Source organism: Hipposideros armiger, unplaced genomic scaffold, assembly GCF_001890085.2.
Source record: "Hipposideros armiger isolate ML-2016 unplaced genomic scaffold, ASM189008v1 scaffold_632, whole genome shotgun sequence".
Taxonomy (NCBI): Eukaryota; Metazoa; Chordata; class Mammalia; order Chiroptera; family Hipposideridae; genus Hipposideros; species Hipposideros armiger.
The window spans coordinates 517,314-538,543 of NW_017731982.1; the positions used below are offsets into that span (position 1 = coordinate 517,314).

The following is a 21,230-nucleotide window of genomic DNA, read 5'->3' on the forward strand; positions in this document are numbered from 1 at the left end:
ACTGAACCTTAAGAGCCAGCAGATGGTGGCAGGCTCCAGCTGTCCTAGCTTTTTGTGGAGCTACCCCAGGCCCAGTACTAATGGCAGATGCCCTCGGTTCACAATGTGGCCTCCCCATGTGCCTGCAACGTTAGCACAGGCAGCACAACTGCAGATCTCTTTGTAGCTACTACCAGGTAGCCCACAGCTGGTCACAGGCAGTGGGTGACCTGGGCCTGGATTGGAGCCCCTTCCAAGAGGCCCCAGAACCAACATATGGGGAGTTGGCTTCAGACCACAGCAGAGCACTGCTCAATTAGCCTGACAAATGGCACACACAAAGAGTAGTCTCAAGAGGCACCAGAGCCCACTGGGACAAATCCCACTCAGTGGGGTAAGCCCCCCACTCAGCAGCCCATAAACTGTGTGTATAGCAAAACCCTACAGCCAGTCAACCTGAGGGCCAACTCCATTCACTGACATGCCAAGGCTCAACTATAACAGGAGGCACACATAACCCACACAAGGGGGACTCCTGGAACACCCAGTGCAGATGACCAGGGAGATGGTGCCAGGGCCCAACAGGGCACCTACCACATAAGGCCACTCAGACAAGACTGCGAGACTTAGCAGATCTACCTAATACACAGAAAAAAAAACACAGGCTGCCAAGATGAGAATACAAAGAAATGCATCCCAAATAAAAGAACAGGTGAAAATTCCAGAAAAAGAACTAAATTAAATGGAGGCCAACAATCTACCAGAGACAGAGCTCAAAACAGCGGTAATAAGGATGCTCAAGAAACTTAGTGAGAACTTAGTGAGAGCTAGTAAGTATAAAAAAGGACATAGAAACCATTAAAAAAGAACCAGTCAGAAATGAAGAATACAATAACTGAAACAAAGAATGCACTAGAAGGAATCACTAGTAGATTAAATGAAGCAGAGGATCAAATCAGCGATTTGGAAGACAAGGTAGCAGAAAACACCCAATAGAATTAAGATGGGAGGGAGTTGAGGATGTGGGTGAAAGAAGGGAAAGGGATCAAGAAGTACAAATTGGTTGTTAAAAAGTAGTAATCAGGATGTAGGGTATAGCATAAGGGATATAGTCAATAACATTGTAATAACTATGTATGGTGTCAGATGGTACTAGATTTGTTGCAGTGATAGAGGAGGGGTGGTTGGGGACAGGGTTAAAAAGATAAAGGGATTAAGAAGTACAAATTGGTAGTTACAAAATAGTCATGGGGATGTAAAGTAAAACATAAGGAATATTGTCAATAATATGGTAACAACTATGTGTAGTGCCAGGTGAGTAGTAGACTATTCAGGGGATCACCTCTTAATTTTTTAAATATTTAACCACTATGCTGTACACTTAAAATTAATATCAAATAATATTGAATGTCAACCATAACTGCAAATTTTGAAAGGGAGAAAAAGGTGAAGGTCAATAGCGGTTCCAAATTTTCAGGTATAAAACAAATAAGTTACGGGAATGTAATGTACAGGATAGGGAATATAGTCAATAATATTGTGATAGCATGGTACAGTGTCAGATAGTTGCTGGACTTATCATGGTGACCACTTCTTTAGGTATATAAATGTTGACAAACTATAGTGTACCTCTGAAACTAATATAATATTGTATGTTAGTTACATTTTTAATAACAATCTTTTTAAAAAAGAAGCAAAGGTAGAGAAACACAATACAATTTTAATATTTGTTAATTTGCTGAAGTGGGAAACGAAATAGTAATATCGATTGGAAGTGAAGAAAATAAACTTGTTTATTATAGCAAAGTTTTTATAGTTTTGTAATTGACTTCAACAAACCCACACTTAGAAAAGATTAACTCCTCTTGAAGATAAATTTATCAGAATTCAAAGGATCAGAAGTGATTTGCCAACCTAAATAGGATACTAAAATTCTATCTGTAATGTTTGTTTAGTTTCTGGGCAAGGAGTCATTTGTGTTTTATTTATAATGGGTGATGTTGCTCAAAAATTTACTTAACATGACTAAAGTCAGTCCCTAAAATTTCTTAGGTAAATATGCCACACTTTACTTCTATTTCTAAAATATATAGCGAACATATAGTATTAACCATGTGTGATATTTTTTCTAAATATATAGTATTTATATACAGTATATTATATATAAATACATTTACATATATACATAAATACATATACATATAGTTTATACATATTTAAACTCACTTAAACTGAGACACAGAGTAAAGTAACTTGCCCAACATCACAGAGCTGCTGACTGGTGGAGCTGTAATCGAGCCTCAGTTGGCTGACCCCAGAATCTATGTTCTTAACCATTATGCTCTCCTGATTCTCAGGAAGTGGGATAAATCTTAATATATTCACTCAGTTGTAAAGAAGAAATGGTATGCTTACCAACTTTTCAGCCCCTGAGAATACTGCCTTGAAGTGTGCTTTTCTTAAAAAATAGAAAGAATAAATAATAAGGTGGGAATTTTACAGCATGGTGTGAATTATGTGTGTCATTTTCCTTCGCCATCTGAATACTGAGGAGAGCAAAGTAAAGTTGCATCTTACGCTGCATTCAGGCTCTCCTGGGGCTGAGAACACAGCTTTATAGTTTTCAGGTTGCCAGTTAATGACTTACAGTTTTTCAGACTCCAGACATATGTCACTCCAGAGCATCTCATTTAGCATAAAAATTGATAGTACCCATTTCATGTTGTAAGTTTAACAATGTATCAATCCATATAACTAATTTAAGGTGTCTTTCAGAGATAAAGCCACATACACGTGCCGTGATTTGTCCCAATAGCCAGACCCAAAGGGCACCATATTGCCACCATAAAATATGTTTAATCTCCCTGCCTGTAGTATCATATACACCCCAGTTCCAGTGTGATAGCCCAGAAAGCAATGTGCTCTGCTTGCCACGATAAAGACCAGAGACATGGAAATAGAGCAGTAGGTGTCAAATTGGGTCTAGAAAAGAATGAATGAAATAGTGTACTTTTGAATGGTTACTTAAGGGCTTTTCTTTGTCTACAAGAACTCTTTTATAATAATACACAGAGAAGACTATAGCTTCAGGTTTAAATCAATAAATATCTTGCATTAGTATTTTTGTTGGAACTCATAAGATGGAGCAGAGAGACACCAGTCCCCAGTGTGCACTGCTGGCATTTCAGTATGTGTCACTGGCTTGTTCATGTGCTAACTGACTAATTCTCGCAACATCTCTGCTCCTGGTCTCTTACCTCATTGTTTTACTAAGGTCACGTTGCTCATCTCTGCTCCACCCCCAATTTCCCTTTTTTATCATGTGAGACATTGAAAATATCACCTTCCACATAGTCTTTGGATTTTGTAAGCAATTGATTGATATCTGAACTCAACCTTTTCTTTCTCCCCTATATTTTGATTTAGCTTACTGGCATAAAACTTATTCTAAGTAATTCTGAGAGCTCTTTTCTGAGATCTCTGCTCCAGAACCTGATCAATGTATACATAATGACACCATTAGATTTTTACAAATTTTTGTTTCATACTTCTAGTTGATGAAATTGACTTAACACATCTACTTTATCAATAACACCTTTCAGTAAATGTCAGAATAGCTGACGATCTTAAACAGTGCTAAATCTACAGTGTTTTCCCATTAAAGTATTAGAAGTAGTTGTCATGATGTGATAATCTAATTAAAAACAAAGTATTTTCCTACAGATGTTGTAGGTAAACTGAAAAGAAAAAAAGTAAGCGATTGTCTAAAATCTTCAATTACATTTTTGGCATTAGAGTAGAAACTTAATTAACTTTTGCCTTCAAGAAGTTTAATTTTTGTCAGCCCCTGGTGAGTTAGAAGTGCTTGGGGGAAGAGACTGATACAGTATTTCCAGGATAAATGAAGGAAGAAATCTTTCTTGAAAATTCTAAAGGGAATTAGAGAGACGTTAATGCTTTTTCAGGAAAAGAAAGGCAGTAAAGAAGTGAGTTGGCTCTGAGTTTGTTCAAGTGGTGGAGGGCACCCCGGGTTTCCAACCACAGATGGCTTCCTTGCATACCTTGAGAGGCAATGGACGGGAGGGGCACACCTAAGAAATCCAAGACTTAGGCAAGATTTTTCTTGTCCCCAAGCACACCTCAGAATTAGCAGAGGCCCTAGAAGCCAGACCTACTTATATAGTGCTGGCCTCTGAACATCAGTTTCTTATAAGACCTACCCTTTCTCAATAAGGACTTTTGCATGACTCTGGAAGAGAATGGGGGGGAAATGTTAATAACTCCTAAGATTAAATTTTGCATCAGACCTGTGGAATGGGGGCTTGGAATCAGATATAATTTGACTTCAGGTAAGTAAATTTTTATGACAGGCATTTCATGCATACCTGCCTTTTTGCAGCCTAACTTTCATCTCCACTGTACTTAGCCTCTTTTCCACTCTTTACTTTGTACAACTAAATATTTAATTGCCTTGATAGCCTATCAATATGTCTTTCTTTAATTGTTAAACATGTGTTAATAATTCAAAAATCTACTGGTGACCTCCCAACACTCCTGTGATTTTTGCAGGTCTCAGAGCTATTTGAACGAGGCCTGCCGCTCTTGAATCCAGGGTCAGCTAAAAGCTTTCTGATTTTGTCCTCTCTCTAGAAGGTACCAATAAGGTCTTAAGGTCAAACGGAAGACAGAGTTCAAGGATTTTGAAGCTCTGATTCAATTATAGTGAAGGAGTGTAAGAGAATCAGACATGTCATTGCTGAGTGCATTCACCCAGACCTTGGGACATCTTTTTTTTTTTAAGCTGAAAATCTCTATCAATGGTAAAATCTCACTTCTGGAACTTAGTGTTGCACTAAACTCCACTAAATGTTTTTACTCAATGTAATCCCCATTTCAAGCAGAAATAGGTGAGGATGAGTGGGTAATGTGTTACAGATAAGCATCCCATGGATTAGCTCTTTGTTTTCTTCACCCACAAGAAGTCCCCACAACATACTCTGTTCTGGAGGCAATGTGTTACAGTGGTAGCTGAGCTTGGAAGTTGAGCAGTCCTTCCTTCTGTTACAAAATTCTTATTACATTTCTAAACAAGGTGGTCTGTGATGAAACTGCCCACGTCAGTAGAGATTCTTCTGATAAAAGCCATTCTGGTTACTGGATCTTTGTCATGTGCATAGATTATACAATTTTAGAGATGTAAAGCATCTTAAAAATTAATAAAATAAAATTTAACCTGAGACATAAAGAATTAAGGATAAGAGTAGGGCGGAGGGAAGCTCATCGGTGGGACTACGAGCTGAGTGCCATGCGTCACTCTACCCCATGTCCCTTGGGAAGGTCTAAGAATTAAGGACAAGAATCTTGTTCAAGACCAATTAGAATAGTTAAGGAGAAAACTGGGGCATGGACCCAAGTTCCAATCTGGTGCTATCTCCATATCACTGTCTTTTCAATTGGACATAAATAGTTCTACTTTATTTCTACCCCATTCCATGAATCTCAGAGATTTGCTTTTTTTGCTTGCATCTAATTTTCTCTATGGCATTTTGGGAGCCCTCCAGTAACTGCATCAGCAGGAAGATTATTTTAAGCTGAAAAATCTTGGTATTCTGCAAGCTCTGAATATCATTAATTTCCATATGTTCTGAGAGTTATTAAGTGTTTTTCACATGTTTTTATCTCTGATATTATTTCCTTCTTGTGTTCTCTGCTGACTAGGACAGTATCACCTACCCAGGTGAAATGTTCTGTTGCTTCAGTGCTCTTCTGTTCTTAAATAATACTTGACATTTGACATCTGGGTTCTATATCTGCTGCATAAATGGCTCTGTGCCAGCCCCGCTTTTCTGCTTTCATCAAATTATTTGTCAGCCTTTGAAGCTGCATGTTGGGACATAAAGTATTACTCACTTGTGATGTCATTGCACTTGGCAGAATTTTAGAAATTAAATATTCTAAATATTCATGATGAAGAACATTTTTGTCAAATACTAAGGATTACCAAAATTAGCTGTGGCATTGACTGCTAACATGAAATGGTCCCTAATTCTGAGGGTCTCTCCAAAAGCTTGGTTCTCATTTCCCAGGTGACTGGAGCACCAGGGTTCAACATTAGCACACATCCCATGTGATCTCTTGGGCAACAGAGTAAACACATTCCTAGCAGAATGCAAAAATGTTAAGCAGGCCTGGAATTTTCCCGGAGAATAATCAGTGGCTTTCAGGAACAGACCTAAGCACCAAGGGGTCCACCAATTCTTATTCCAAAGACCTGTGAAGGTGAGTCAAGAGAGGCAATTTCAAGAATTTCTAGTTGAAATCACTATCTCAAAGGCATATCTACACTCCTATGTTCACTGCAGCATTATTTACAATAGCCAAGACACGGACACTACCTAAGTTTCCATCAATAGATGAATGGATAAAGAAAATGTAGCATATGTATTCAAATGAATATTATTCAACTGTAAAAAAGAAGGAAATCTTGCCATTTGTGACAACATGGATGGACTTGAGGGCATTAGGCTGAGTGAAAAAGTCAGACAAAAAAAGACAACTCTGTATCAGCTCACTTATACATGGAATCTAAAACAGCCGAACACATACAAACAGAGAACAGCATGGGGGTTTCTAGGGGTGGGGTGCAGGGGACAAGGAGAATTAAGATTTCAGTCAAAGACTACAAACTTCCAGTTATAAAATAAATAAGTTCAGCATGGTGACTATAATTAATAATACTGTATTATATACTTGAAAGTTGCTAGAGAGTAGATCTTAAATGTTTTCACCACAAAAAAAAAAAAAAAAACAGCAACTTGTCTGTTCCCCTCCCCCAATTCCCAAAAAAAAAAAAAAAAAAAAAAAACAGAGACAGAGAGAGAAAGAGAGAAAAGGTAATTATGTGTGGGATGGAAGTGTTAGCTAACCCTAATTTGGTAACCATTTCACAACATAAGTGTATCAAATTATCACGTTGTACACCTTAAACTTACATGATGTTATATGTCAATTATACCTCAATAAGGCTGGGGGGAATTAAAAAGAAAAAAAATAAAGGAAAACTTCCTTTGGGGAAAAAAAAAAAGAATTCCTAATGAAGGCTGTACCGTGTAACCAGGTAACCACGTAACCATGGTAAGATACGTCTGCAGGGAAGGCACATGGGGAAGCCTTTAAGAGCCTGGAATGTAAACCACCTGGCACAAGATAAAATGGGCCAATGGTCATGTTTTCTGCCAAAAGCTCATGTCCATGTTTCTGGCATAGATAAGATATAGCTCAGATGAAGTAAAATTAAAGTGTCGGGGCCGGCCGAGTGGCGCGATGGTTAAGAACTGGCTTGGGACGCCAGAGGGCCCGGTTCAGATCCCACATATGAGGGCCAGTGACACTGCCCTCTACAGCTAAGATGCTGAACAACAGCTCAACCTGGAGCTGGGCTGCTGTGAGTCGCCTGCGACGGCATAGGCTGCAACCCCTGTGGCAGTGGGTTGCCATGGGCTACCGTGTGTAGCCAGCAGCCAGCGTGAGCAGCCAGCGTGAGCAGCCAGCAGCCTCAGTGAGCGGCCGTCCAGAAGCTGGCGACTGATCTGCCTCGCCCGGGAAGAGCGCAATGATGGTGCCAACTTGGGCCAGTGAAGCGACGTCCTCCACAACTAGACTAAAGAACAAAACGAAAGCAATTTGTCTGTTCCCCTTCCCCCAATTCCCCAGCACTGTTCCCTTCCCCCCAATACCCCAATAAAAATCTTTTAAAAAAAAAAGTGTCCTGATTCTCCTAAACAAACCAACTGACTTCTTTTCACTGTGAGAAACAGACACGTGAAGATTATTTCTACAACTTGAAAAATATCACCATTAAAAGTGTTTGTTAGTCCTTGCCTGTATACAAAGATTCATGTAATAAATAGCAATTAAAAATTAATGATCTAAGGAGAAAACTTACCTCCAGATGAAATAGTACGTATCTTTTTATCATCAAATAATAAAAGTTTAGTCCCTCACTACATTTTCAAGTTTTGATTGCCTAGGAACCCACTACTAAAATTAGTGTTGAACTGTAATAGCTATTATTAGCCTAGGTTTATCATTTCATATATTATATAAGTTTCCATTTTTTATCATTGTTATATGAGTCTAATTACTTATCTTTCTTTTATTGTAAGTTATCTCAAAGATACTTTAGAAATAGATACGGCCTAAATAATAAATACACTTAAAAATCATAATGACAATCTAGGTCAATATATTGACTCCCAACTCTTTTTTATGCAGATCATAATCGGTTTCCACACACCAGGGCCCATGAAATAAGTCAGCCTACCAGGGGCTAGACGGAGAGGTGCTGCAGGAATCCTGCCCAGCCATCAAGGGGAATGAGTGAGAAGGAAGGGAGAGTGAGGCACAGATTTCCACCAAAGCCAACGTGGTTGTTGAAGGCAAAATGGAACAGCCAGGATTGGACATGAGCCACTTCATCTACATAGAAGGTCTTCCGATTCACCAATTCTAGAAATATTTGAAGAGCAGGAGTCTGGGTGTATCACACTGCCCACAACGTGGAATGTGTCCAACACAGCCATGTTCACATATGCAAAAGGAAAGACAGGGCATTTGCGTCCACTTCATCTGTGTTTCTATCACAGATGTTTCTGCTTGGAATGATCTGACATTTTTAGAACCCTGATTCCTTCCTGTCTTCTTTCCTTTCTTACTTCTTTTTTTCCTTCCTTCCTTCTCTCCTCTTCTAGGACAAAGTCAGATACCAGTGAGAATCAGCTGAGGGTTGTCTGTAGGAGAGCCTAACAGCTGTTCAGGATCCAGACACACTGGCTAGTTTATTATCTCAGCATCAGGCACAAAATCGGTGCTCAATAAGGGCGTGTGGGATTGAACAGAGTCTTTTCCAAGAGACCATAGAGAATATTGAACCCAAGTCACAATGAAATCACAAGACAATTAACAATGTACCCATTCATTTAAGAACATCAACCAAATGAGGAAAAACTTACAAATAAACCTTCCATATCTAGGCCATCCAGATGTGAGTTCTCCATAAATGTTCACTTATAAAGATGACCTGCGATTAGAAGGGTGAAATCAAGTAGAGCAATTAAGCTCCATCAACAGAGATCTCATTTTTAAGCATAGATCAAATGCATTGCCTCATTTGGATTCAGGTTTGTGTATATTTCAGGTTGACCAACATAAGGTGGCATAGAAAGACCCAGGGAACAAGTGCATCCCTCAGGCTAAAAGTATAAAATTCAGTGAGAGTCTTTATTAACAGGTGCATATGTCCCTTGAAAGGCACCCTCTGAATGGTTCTACCGGTCTTTAAACAAGTTAGCTCTGGTCTCTCCCCTCCCCGCCCCAACCCTTGTGCTTTGTACAATCAGTGACACAGATGGCATTACTTTTTAGGAAGAAAACTGCCTCCAATATTAGTCTTCCAAGCTGCAAATGTGATTTAAAACCTCTCAACCAGCACTTTATACATGGCAAGATGCATAGCCTATCCCCTGAGAAGCCATGAGTGCAGTCTCCCTTCAAGGGCACTTAAAGTAGACTGAAATTGAATAATCTTTGCAATTTACTAAGACTATTTCCCTCTGGTATAGAGTAAAGTTGGAACTTCAGAGAGCTCAGAGAATCAGAGCAAGCCAGAAGATCCAGGGTTTGGAGAAGAGCCCACCATCATTTCCACTCCTTATAACCGCCCACCTTCAAGCCACAAATGAAAGGAAAGTATCTGTGCCCACAGATCATTTGAATGATTTCTCTGAATGTGACTCATTTAGATGAAACATATGGATTCTCACTTTGGCAAAAATGAACTAAGGGGGTTTGGTGGGGAGCAGGAGGAAAGAAAATAACCCATCCGACTAGATTACATCAAAAGCAAGGTTTTCTCAGGATGCCTCTTCAGCATTACTTACATCCTCAATGAATTATTCCATATTTATAAAAACAGCTTATGCTCCATATAAAGGCTTTAAAAACTGTTATGCTTTTTTCATTTGGATTCAAAGGAGACAGACAGAAAGAAATCTCTGGGCCTCCAATGTGATTATGGTTCTAGAATTTGTAGTACTGAATTTTTTCACTGGGCTGACGACTCTAATCACATTAATAGGGGTCTGCCAAATCTCCACTACCCTGGTGTGAGGTAGGCCCACCCTGTGTGACATAATCTATGCTCCCTAAGGACTTTGCCACTTGACCCTTTTGCATAACTGGGAAAGTTGCATCAACATATAAACAACCATGATGATACCTACTGGCCCAAATGTTGTAGCTGGATGAAGTCATTCTTATCCCAAACATGACACTTTCAAAATGCATGTGGGAAATTATAGTTATTTATATACAGTACTGTGCAGAATTCTGTGTCAGTAAAATTATACAAGTCTGGTCCGTCTTTATTTTGAAGTGCATACAGTTTCTGGTGAATTCTGATAATGTTACAGATCTAAGTCAGAAGTATTCCACCAAAGCATGTTAGAGCACATCATGGAAGAGGTTTGTGTGGCTTAGAGGTAGGGTGTACAACAATGCTGTCAGTGCCCTCCCGTGTCCCTTAAACCCTACCGTGACTCTGCTTTGGATGACTTCCACCAGCGATTACCAGCATCTCTGGGCTTCAGGGTGCTTTCCAGAGCCATGGAAGACCCCTCTGCCTCCATGTGCAGGCCAGGAGGGCTGGGGAATTATTAATAGCACATCTCTGGAGCAGGCATCAGTCAGTGACCAACAGGAGTTGGAAGACAAATACCTCAGCTTCCTCTTCTCTAAGTAGAACAGTTCTGAGGTATGTGCTTTCTACCATTTCCCAGAGTTTCCCCACAGGACTAAGTCCCAGTTGTTCCGCCTGGCAGCTAGCTCATTAAGTCACTCTTTACTGACTGCCTTCCCATCCCTGTCTCCCTTCTAAGCCCTTGCCAATTCTCCCTACACCTCCCAAGTAATTCCTTTCACTTGAATCTTTGCATCAGGTCAGTTTCTGGAGAAACTCAAATTAGGACACATCCTCTAGATGTGGTCAGGAAATTGGTCAGTGAGAGTCTGCATCCAGACAGTATAAAGTGGGGAAAATAGTCATCTTTTCTGTGACCAAACTTGAAAGGATTCATGGATATGCTGGTGTGGCAGGCACTACGGGTCACCTATCCCACAGCAATTGTTCCTCCTTCCATAGTCAATAGAAATCAATTTGGTTTGGCCACAACAAATTCAGAGTAGCTAAGCCCCTCCCTCAGTCCTGTGCAAATCAAGCAGGGCTGTCCCACTCCTGTTTGCTGATAATCTTTAGGGGAGGGCAGTTGACTGAGTGCCCATCCTGAAACATAAGCAGAAATGTGCTGAGGAGCTCATTTTCTCCTGGATAAACAGAGAGACATGGAAAAGAAAAGGGCTGCCTTTGGGGCCTGCACCTTCCTTCCTGTTTGGGGCACCCCTGGGCAATGTTTAGAATTGCTGTTGTCATCTTATCTCCATGAGAGAAAGGTTGTTGTGTTGCTACACAAACTCTCAAACCTCCTACATCCAGACTTCACTCATATGAGTTAATTATCAGTCAAGGTTTCTAGTACCTATACCCAATTTATCCTGATCAATACAGATGCAATTCTAGAACCAGTTTAATGAAAAGGGATGGCACACAGGGGACAGGCTCAAATGTCGCAGTGGAAAGAGAAAGTCCCATGTTATACTTTTCCTGTGCATCATTTTCATAGTTGCCTTACAACATTTAAAACAATAGAATCTGATTTTAATATTCCATTTTTTCCCTGGGATATTCCCCCTATAAACCATCCTTACTCAGTGCCATCCTGCTTAACACAACTTGGGGCCTTAGACCTGCTTCTGCCAATGCCTGAAGTACTCCCCCACAGGTTCTCATAGCACCCTCCCTCACTCCCTTCAGGTCTCTGATTAATTGTCTCCTCCTCAGTGACAACCCTTGCTCCCATCATGTGCTCTCAAGGAAAGAATGGCTAAGGTCGAAGGAGATTTGGCCCATGAAGCAACAAGGTTATTATCATCATTATAATTGGTGCATTAAAGTTTATGATGTGGTCCAGAGTGACCACATCATTAAGAGCTGAGGCTATAGGTTCATGCACCATTAAAGAGACTGGCTGGGTTGATAGAAGGTCAGGAAGCCCATTCCCTGTCATTTTCTGTGTGATGTACACAGTTATTGTGTCATTTTAAAGTCCCCCTAGTCACTTACCTCTAGTAATCCAGTAGTTAATATTAAGGAATCATCCTTTTGGCTGCCCAAATTTCTTGCCCAGAGCTTTTTTGCTTTCCCTTTGTTTTTAGGAGATGGAGAACACAGGATATATGCCTTAATTGCCATATTTAAAAATTGTCACCAAATCACCTCTTTCCCCTCAGCAGGAAGAAGGGAAGAAGAAAGCATAGCCCTGGGCCAATATATCTGACTCTCTCCTTGAAACCTCTAGTTGGATGACACAAAGCACCTCAAACTCCACATGACTGGTAGACATGTACTAGTCCTAAAAGCTATTCACATGTCATCTCTCCTTGCCTTCCTTTACCTATAGAATTAAGAAAGCTAAAATACTGGTTTTCCAATCTTTCATTTAGCTACAGGTGGCCATAAAACTTAGTTCAAGCCAATATGATGTAGGCCAAGTTCCTGGGTCCCTTCCCAAATAAAAAAGAAAGTGTTTGTTAGAATAAAGCTTTTCACCTCTTGGACCTTCATCCTATTTTCTACTTGGGATGCATTTATGAGGGCAGGGTCATAGCAGCCATCTTGATGCATAAGGAAGTAAACAAAAGGGTGAAAGTCTACACACCAAGGTAGGTAGACCAGAAAGCTGAAAAGAGCCTGTACCAATCCCTGTATTGTTGAGCTGCCTTACAAAATCTAGACAACCTTAGACTTCCTATCTTATGAATCACACACATACCTGTTTCAGCCACTCCAGTAGGTCTTTCTGTTTTTCTGCAGCTGCTCAATAATATTAAGACAGAGACTGAATTCATGAAACTCTCTCTTACCTGGTCCCTCTTCCAGTGTCCTTATGCCAGTAAATGACACCTCCATCCTTCCAAACATATCGGTCAGAAATATAGGTGTTATCTTTGACACTGATCCTTCCTTTGTGTTCATATCCAATCCATCACTGCCTAAATGTCCATTCCCTAATCGCCATCTTAACTCCAAGTTCCAGATACCACTGTCTGTCATCAGAATGACTGCAACAGCCTCCTTGCTTGCCTCCCTATCCATGTCCTCAGTGTACCCAGTTTCCTTTTCAAAATATAAGTCCAATCATTTACACACACACACTTACATCTGCTTAAAAGCCTTCAATGGCAATCCATATGTTCTGTGATCATAAGCTAAATATTTAACATGGCTTAAAAGGCCCCTTGGGTGCTAATCCCCAGCCCTTCTCTCCAGCCTCAGCTTATGCTAGCCTTCCTCTGAGTTTCAGCAGCCATGAACTTCGTTTCTAAGGAAGCACTCTACTCCCTCCCTCCATAAACTCTTTGCACTGACTCTTTCCTCTAGCTGTAAAAGCTTTTTATTTTTTTTATTTTTTGCCCCTACCTTATGCTGTTTGGTTCCTGGAAAGTTCCTCTTCTTCATTCAGAAGATAGCCCTGGCATCTCAACTTCAGAGAATTCTTCCCTGACTCAACTCAGCAGTACAAGTTCCTTTGTTTAACACAGTCACAGAACCACCTTCTCTTTTTCAGAATCTCTAGTTGTAATTATGTATTCTTAGTGGGATTAGTTGTTTAATGGTAAGTCCAGGATCTCTGTTTGATTTTTTGTTTTGTCTTTGCATAATATTCTCCATGCCTAACATGACCAGCACATAGAAAGTGCTCAATAAATATTTGTTGTGCAAAGATTAAATAAAAGAAAGGAAAATAACCCATTCAATCAACTGTCCCTTAAATAATTGATGATTATCATTATACAATTATCCAACAAAATGAAACTAAATAATAATATGATTGAGGTAATACCAAAAGATATTGAGCTTTACTAGGCCAAAATATTTAATGAATCACTAAACTGTGCCCTCTGCTAATATTTATTTCAGGCCCCACTTTCTCTAAGGCATGGATGGACATGGTTAGGCAGTGGCATGGTTGGACAATTGAGGCCAAGCTTTGATTATGGGGACCCTGACTAGGATTTAATCCAGATTTGCAGCCTGTGTTGGGAACATGATAGACCTAGAGAGAGAAGCTGTGGGGAGACGCCCTTCTCCTTTATCCCAAATAACCTTCTATCTGAAACATCCCTAATAGGTACTTCCTGAACATGGGGTGTTGGTGCTGGATCAGGCCACTGGCTGACAAAGAGGCTGTGTGGGAACTTGCCCTCACAGTTCAGACCCTCCTAACCAGATGACATAGAAAAATGGCAAATGGGAAAATTAAAACGAATGAAAAGAATTGGCAGGAAAGGTGAGAGGCTGTTTCAATTTAGAGGGTGTCAGTTTTGAAAAGATCAAGTTCTTCCTCAAGAAGAAAGTGTTCTTCCCTTCTTAACAGTTCTCTCAGTCATTGAATCACCAGGATTTCTCTATTCCCACCTTTACATCTAAATTATGTGATACAGGGGCCAGCCGAGCGGCGCGTTGGTTAAGAGCTGGCTTGGGACGCCAGCTCTGAGCAGCAGGGCCCCGGTTCGGATCCCACATGGGGGCCAGTGACGCTGCTCTCTGCAGCTAGTATGGTGAGCCGCAGCTTGACCTGGAGCTGGGCTGCCATGAGTCACCGGCGACGGCGTAGGCTGCAGCCCCTGCTACAGTGAGCTGCCAAGAGCCACCGTGAGCAGCCGTCCAAAGGCTCGCAACCGATCTGCCTCACCCGGGAAGAGCACAATGATGGTGCCAACTTGGGCCAGTGAGGCAACGTCCTCCACAGCTGGACTGAAGAGCAAAACGACAACAACTTGTCTGTTCCCCTTCCCCCAATTCCCCAGCGCTGTTCCCCTTGCCCACTTCCCCAATAAAATCTTTAAAAAATAAAAAAATAGGGCCGCTGAGTGGCTCAGTTAGTTAAGAGCTCGCTCAAGAGTTTGAGCTCTGATCAACAGCAGTTCCATTCCCAGCCCGAGCTGAGCAGCTGCTGAGCTGCCAACAGGTGGCAGGATGGCTCAGCTTAAAAATAAATAAATAAATAATAAATCATGTGATACAATCAAAGAAAGCTGGGAGTGGGGAGAGAGGTTGTGTTTTGTGGGAGATAAACGGGTGCTTGTGAGGTGGAGGCATCTTACAACCTAGAATCTGAGCAAGGATCTTTGTCTAGTGACCTATAAAAATCAGAATGGAGTGAAGAAAAATAGGGTGGGGCCGGCCGAGTGGCGCGATGGTTAAGAACTCGCTTGGGATGCCAGAGGGCCCCGGTTCGGATCCCACATATGAGGGCCAGTGACACTGCCCTCTACAGCTAAGATGCTGAACAACGGCTCAACCTGGAGCTGGGCTGCTGTGAGTCGCCGGGGACGGCGTGGGCTGCAGTCCCTGTGGCAGTGGGTTGCCATGGGTGGCCAGCAGCCAGCGTGAGCGGCCAGCAGCCGCAGTGAGCGGCCGTCCAGAAGCCGGCGACTGATCTGCCTCACCCGGGAAGAGCACAATGATGGTGCCAACTTGGGCCAGTGAAGCAACGTCCTCCACAGCTAGACTGAAGAACAAAACGACAGCAACTTGTCTGTTCCCCTTCCCCCAATTCCCCAGCACTGTTCCCATCCCCCCAATTCACCAATAAAAATCTTTAAAAAAAAAGAAAAATAGGGTGAATAACATGTGACATTTTCCTCCACTTCCACCCAAACCCACTGAACTCCATTTTGTTCTATTCCTTGTAAGAGCAAAAATGTAGGGGTCAGAAGCAGTGGATTCAAGCTTCCAATCTGCAATGTCCAAGATTTGTGATGGAAGTAGGCCATTTAACCTCTCTGATTCACACTGTTTTCATTGGTGAATAGTAGACAGAACCTAACTGGTAAATATAGATGGAACCCAATGCAGAATTGTGCTAAGAATCAATGAGATCATGTATATGGAAGCCACTTATGCACTGCAAAACTTGTATCCACATTAGCTAATTTAATTGGACTTCTCATTCCCCAGGCTCTCTTTAATATATTTAGGCACCATGGATAATATATGTGTTTATTCACCTCTAACGAAGGAAGATTATTCTCCCAAGGGCCACACCTTAAGCACTGGCCAGCGTGTCTGAAACTCCATACCCTCTCTGTTGTCTCTGCCCTCTTTCAGATGACATTCCCTCAAACCCCTTTTGGAGATGCCCTTCCCTAACTGTAATAATGGAGTATTGGGGTACAAGCAAATGTAGGCTAAGCCCAGAAATAAATTGTAGGTTCTGCTCATGGGCAGTAACTACTTTTGATATGACCTCCAGGAGCTTTCACACAAAGCCAAGTATGGCTGGGAGAGTCGTATTACTGGCCTATGAGAAAGGGGACAGGACAATGTGTGTGCAGATCTGTGTCTGAGGATCAAATCCCAGTGAAGGATGTGGTCCCTGCAGCTGTAATATAACACTCCATGTAAACACAGCTCCCAGTGCCCCTGAAACCGGCCCCAAATCCTCAACAACAACAATTCATGGATTGTGTTCAGAGTGGCCACATTTCTCTATAACGTGATTTTAAAAGCTTGACCCTACAGTGATGAGTGTGTGTGTTGTATGTGTAAGAGAATACTTGCAGTTTGTCAAGCAAATTGATTGACATTAGTTATCTTTTACAAAGTATTCAGCTTGCCACTTTGGAGAAAGGACCATAACAGTTTAATTATTGGAGAGCCCTGCTGAATAAATTGTAAAGGAACAGTGGAGGTGCAGATAGATTGTGTTTTCATTATTCAAGTGCCACAAATCGCATATGTCAATGCACAGAAATTGCACTATTTGATCATCTGTTTTGATTAATAAGACTCCTAATTCCAAGGTGTGGGAGGGGGAGGATATTTCCTGACCTCACCATTTCCCATTCCAAAATGAACTTTGAGATTGAGGTTGAAAGGCGAAACAATATCATACTGTTGGTTAGTGATCATCACTAACTTGAAAAAGGATCCCAGAATCCACTCATGAGAGAACTCTGAAGCACCCAAGCTCCATTGAAATATACCAATAATTAGAATACAATAACCCTTGGACTCTTCAAAGTGCTAGAATGGATGTAGAGAAGAGTTAACCCAATCACCTCTTTTTATAGGTAAAGAATCTGAGACCCAGAGTGAGGGCATACAGCAAGCTAGTGGCAATGCTGAATCTTAAAGCCTTATTTCCAAATATGACTACATTGGGGGTTAGGATATCAACATATGAATTTGGAGGTAGGGGGGACACATAATTCAGCCCACAGCACTGTCCTTACCTGCTATTTAAGAATCTGGTTTTATAACCCTTGAACTCCAACTAGGCATTTAAAGAACATCAAATTATACTAAGAATATCCTTTATTGTTTTCAAATTCAGCCAGAGCAGGACAAATGCTACAACATCTATTCTTTTAAAACAGGCAAAGTTTCACTTAACTGAATACATCTAACCCTAATTTACTATGTCTAAGTAAAGTGAGTCTTGAGCATCTGTTTTTTTGTGAATAAGGAAAACAAACAATTCAGTGTATCACTTCTTAATAATAATAACGTCTGGATAAATAGCAACTATTGTACATATTGATGTACTATTAAATTTGTTAAAGTGAGAGTCAACCCACATTGTTTTCACTGACTACCAGGCTGCCAATTAAATAGTGACTGGCCAGGGAGCTGAGTCTCGTAGAGAAGGGGCCAGGCAACCTCATTACCGCTACGGTTAATTTAATCAGTTACTTTTGCTAAGTGCCTGTGACTCACTCTTGAAATTTAAAACACAAACACAAAGCATGAGTAGAAGCATTTCCCAAGTGTGCGGAATTCCTTATGCTTTTCTCTGCCCACCCATTTCCCCTCACCTGAGTTACCTACCTGCAAAACATTCCTACCTCCTGGCAACCAGTCTCATTTTATGAGACGTAAGCTTCGGAACCTCAAAAACAGGAATAACAAGATGTGCCCTGTTTTGTATACTTACAAATGTGGTATTTGTGTGCTATAGGAAGAGTACTTTGACCCAAGAACTGGAATGTGTGTTCATGTTTAAAGCTTTGCAAAAGAAAGAAGAAGAAAAAACGTTTATCTCTAACGTAAGAAACAATCTGTTCTGCAGCTGGTGGTATTCGGAGACGGGCAACATGGAAGTAGCTTTGTTTGTGCTCAGAGGTGTGTGGGACTCTGCAACCAACCCAGCTGGAAGCACTTGGTATGGGATCTGAACCAGAGTCTGAGAGGAGGGCAAACCGCTCCCTCCTCTTTATCAAACCCCAGGAGAACTTCTCCCACAAACTATGGATTCTCTGACAAATGACTGAAATATATACGCTCTTCTAACAGGCCTCGAGGAAAACAAAACATGACCATAATTTTAAGTGAGAGGCCAGAAAAAGAAATGTGAGTGTGCCAGCCAGCATTACAATGATGACCTTCTTACTTAGTATTTGTGGAGCCCAAGGCCTATCCTGACTTTTCAGCAATTAAACGGTGATGCTCACAGTGGGGCTGCAGGCCCAGGTGTAGATAACTATGTCTAGCAGGTATAGACATGATGAAACATAACAGTATTTATTGGTCAGTAACCATCCTAATGGCTATTTCACAAACTTAAATTAGAATGTAATATTTTGAAGTTGTATCCTGAAATAAGACCTTTCATCAAAATCAATTGCAGATTCAAGATGAAACAATAAAAGGACTAGAAGAAAATGTGGGCAAGTACTATATGAAATAAGGATTGTGTTGTTTCTAAGTGTGATACCAATGATAGAAATCACAACAGGAATCAATTTGACTGCCTAAAAACTAAAAGCAATCAAACAAATAAAAAAAATACCAGTAACAGCAACAAACATCACTAACATAAAAAAGCACATCAATAAAATTGAAGGCCTACAACCAACAGAGAAAAAAATTGACAATGTAGAAAAAAGACAAAGTGTAAGTATATTTAATGTACACGAAGCCATTAAAAATCCATAAATACCCTGGTGTGATTCTGTCCTGCACAACTATTCTTTGGGACAGTAGTTGTGTATCTCTGTCTGCCTTCTCTCCCACTCAAGTGCATCCCACCACCCCATGGACAATTTCATGGAGATGGACATGATCCCCCTGAGGCCCCCAAACTATCTTTTTAGTTGTGAACTGAAGGCAGACAAAGATTATCACTTTAAGGTGGGTAATGATAAAAATAAGCACCAGTTATCTTTAAGAATCGTCAGTTTAGGGGCTGGTGCAAATGGCAAATTACAGACTGTTGAAGCAGGTGCAATGAATTATGAAGGCAATCCAATTCAAAGAACACTGGCAACTTTGAAACTACCCGTACAGCCAATGGCTTCACTCAGTGGCTTTGAAATAACACCACCTGTGGCTTACAGTTGAAGGGTAGTTCAGTGCCTGTGCATATTAATGGACAGAACTTAGAGGAAGGTGCAGTCAGAAGGTGAAGAAGAGGTAAAACTCCTAAGTATATCTGGAAAGCTTCCACAGAAAAAAGTCAAACTTGCTGCTAAAGATAATGATGAAGAAGAAGAAGAAGAAGAAGAAGAAGAAGAAGAAGAAGAAGAAGAAGAAAGAGGAGGAGGAGGAGGAGGAGGAGAAGGAGGAGGAGAAAAAGCTCCAATAAAGAAATCTATATGAGATACTCCAGCCAAAAAATTCACATAAATCAAACCAGAATGGAAAAGACTCAAACCATCAACACCTTAAAAAAAGAAAGATAAAAACCCCTAAAACTAAACACCAAAAGGACCTAGTTGTGTAGAAGACCTTGAAGCAAAAATGAAAGCAAGTATAGAAAAAGGTATTGTCTTCCCAAAGTCCATCAATTACATGAAGAATTGCTTCCAGATGACTGATCATGTGGCTGTCTAAGATCTCTGGCAGTGGAGGAAGTTTCTTTTAAGAAAATAGCTTAAACAGTTTGTTAAAATTTTCCATCTTATTTCATTTCTGTAACAGTTGATATCTGGCTGTCCTTTATGTAATGCAGAGTGAGAACATTCCCTACCTTGTCTGATAAATGCTGTCCAGGTTCCATTGCCAAGAATGTGTTGCACAAAATGCCTGTTTAGTTTTCAAAGATGGAACTCCGCCCTTTGCTTGATTTTAAGTATGTATAGAATGTTATGATAGGACATAGTCACAGCAGTGGCCAGACAAACAGAAATGAAGAGGAGACGAAAATATGCATGTGAAATAAACTCAGTACTTTAAAAAAGTTTTAAAAAATCAATGAGAAAACAATGAGGACCTCAATAGAAAAAATAACAATCAAAGGACATGATCAGATAATTTACAAACACAGAATCCCAAATATTGGGTTTTTTTTTAAAGTATAATGTCCTTAGTAATCAAAGATATTGAAAATATAGATATACATAATTTTTCTAAAAAATAATGGAATTCATTTTTGAAAGGACATGGGGAACCCTATAAACTTAGGTGGGAATGACAATTTTTTTCCAGGTTGATAATTTGTCAATAGGAATCAAAAGTCTTAAAATCTACATTTCATTTGACATTGGAATTCTGAATGTAACCTAAGAAATAATTGTAGATAAGCACAAAAATAAAGTTACAACATCCATCACAGGGTTCTTCATAAAAGGGAAATAATATTGGGTAAATCAATTAAAGAACATCTGTATAATAGAATACCAGGCAATGATTTAAAATCACCTTGGAAAGGTGTTCGTGAACTATTAAATTTTAAAGTAAGTTACTACATAATATGATCTTCTATTTATACACATTAAATATATTATGTATATATAAATGATACTTACTCATAGAAAAAGCCTAAGAGGATATAAACTAAAATGTCAGTGGTATCTACAATGAGATCATGGATAATATTTATTTCGTTCTTTTTCCTTTTCTATAGTTTCTAAATTTTCTTCAGATAACATGTAACTTTTTATAACAATGAAAATGTTTTAAAATGGAATTTTACAAGCATAAAGGAAAAGTCAACAGTGCAACAAGCTTATGTTTCTCCCACCAAACTAAATGGCTTTCATTTACTGCTTCCAAAGATCAGGCTGCCTCTCTCTCCCTGATCTGTGTCTAACTCTGTGATAATTTCCTTCACATCATGAAAAAATTATCCGAA

General features: G+C 40.2%; 1 pseudogene; it reads left to right on the forward strand.

Annotated features, from left to right (window-relative positions):
* Positions 1-19,192: 19,192 nt before the first annotated feature.
* On the forward strand, positions 19,193-20,074 carry LOC109372378 (nucleophosmin pseudogene; annotated as a pseudogene).
* The last annotated feature ends 1,156 nt before the right edge of the window (positions 20,075-21,230 follow it).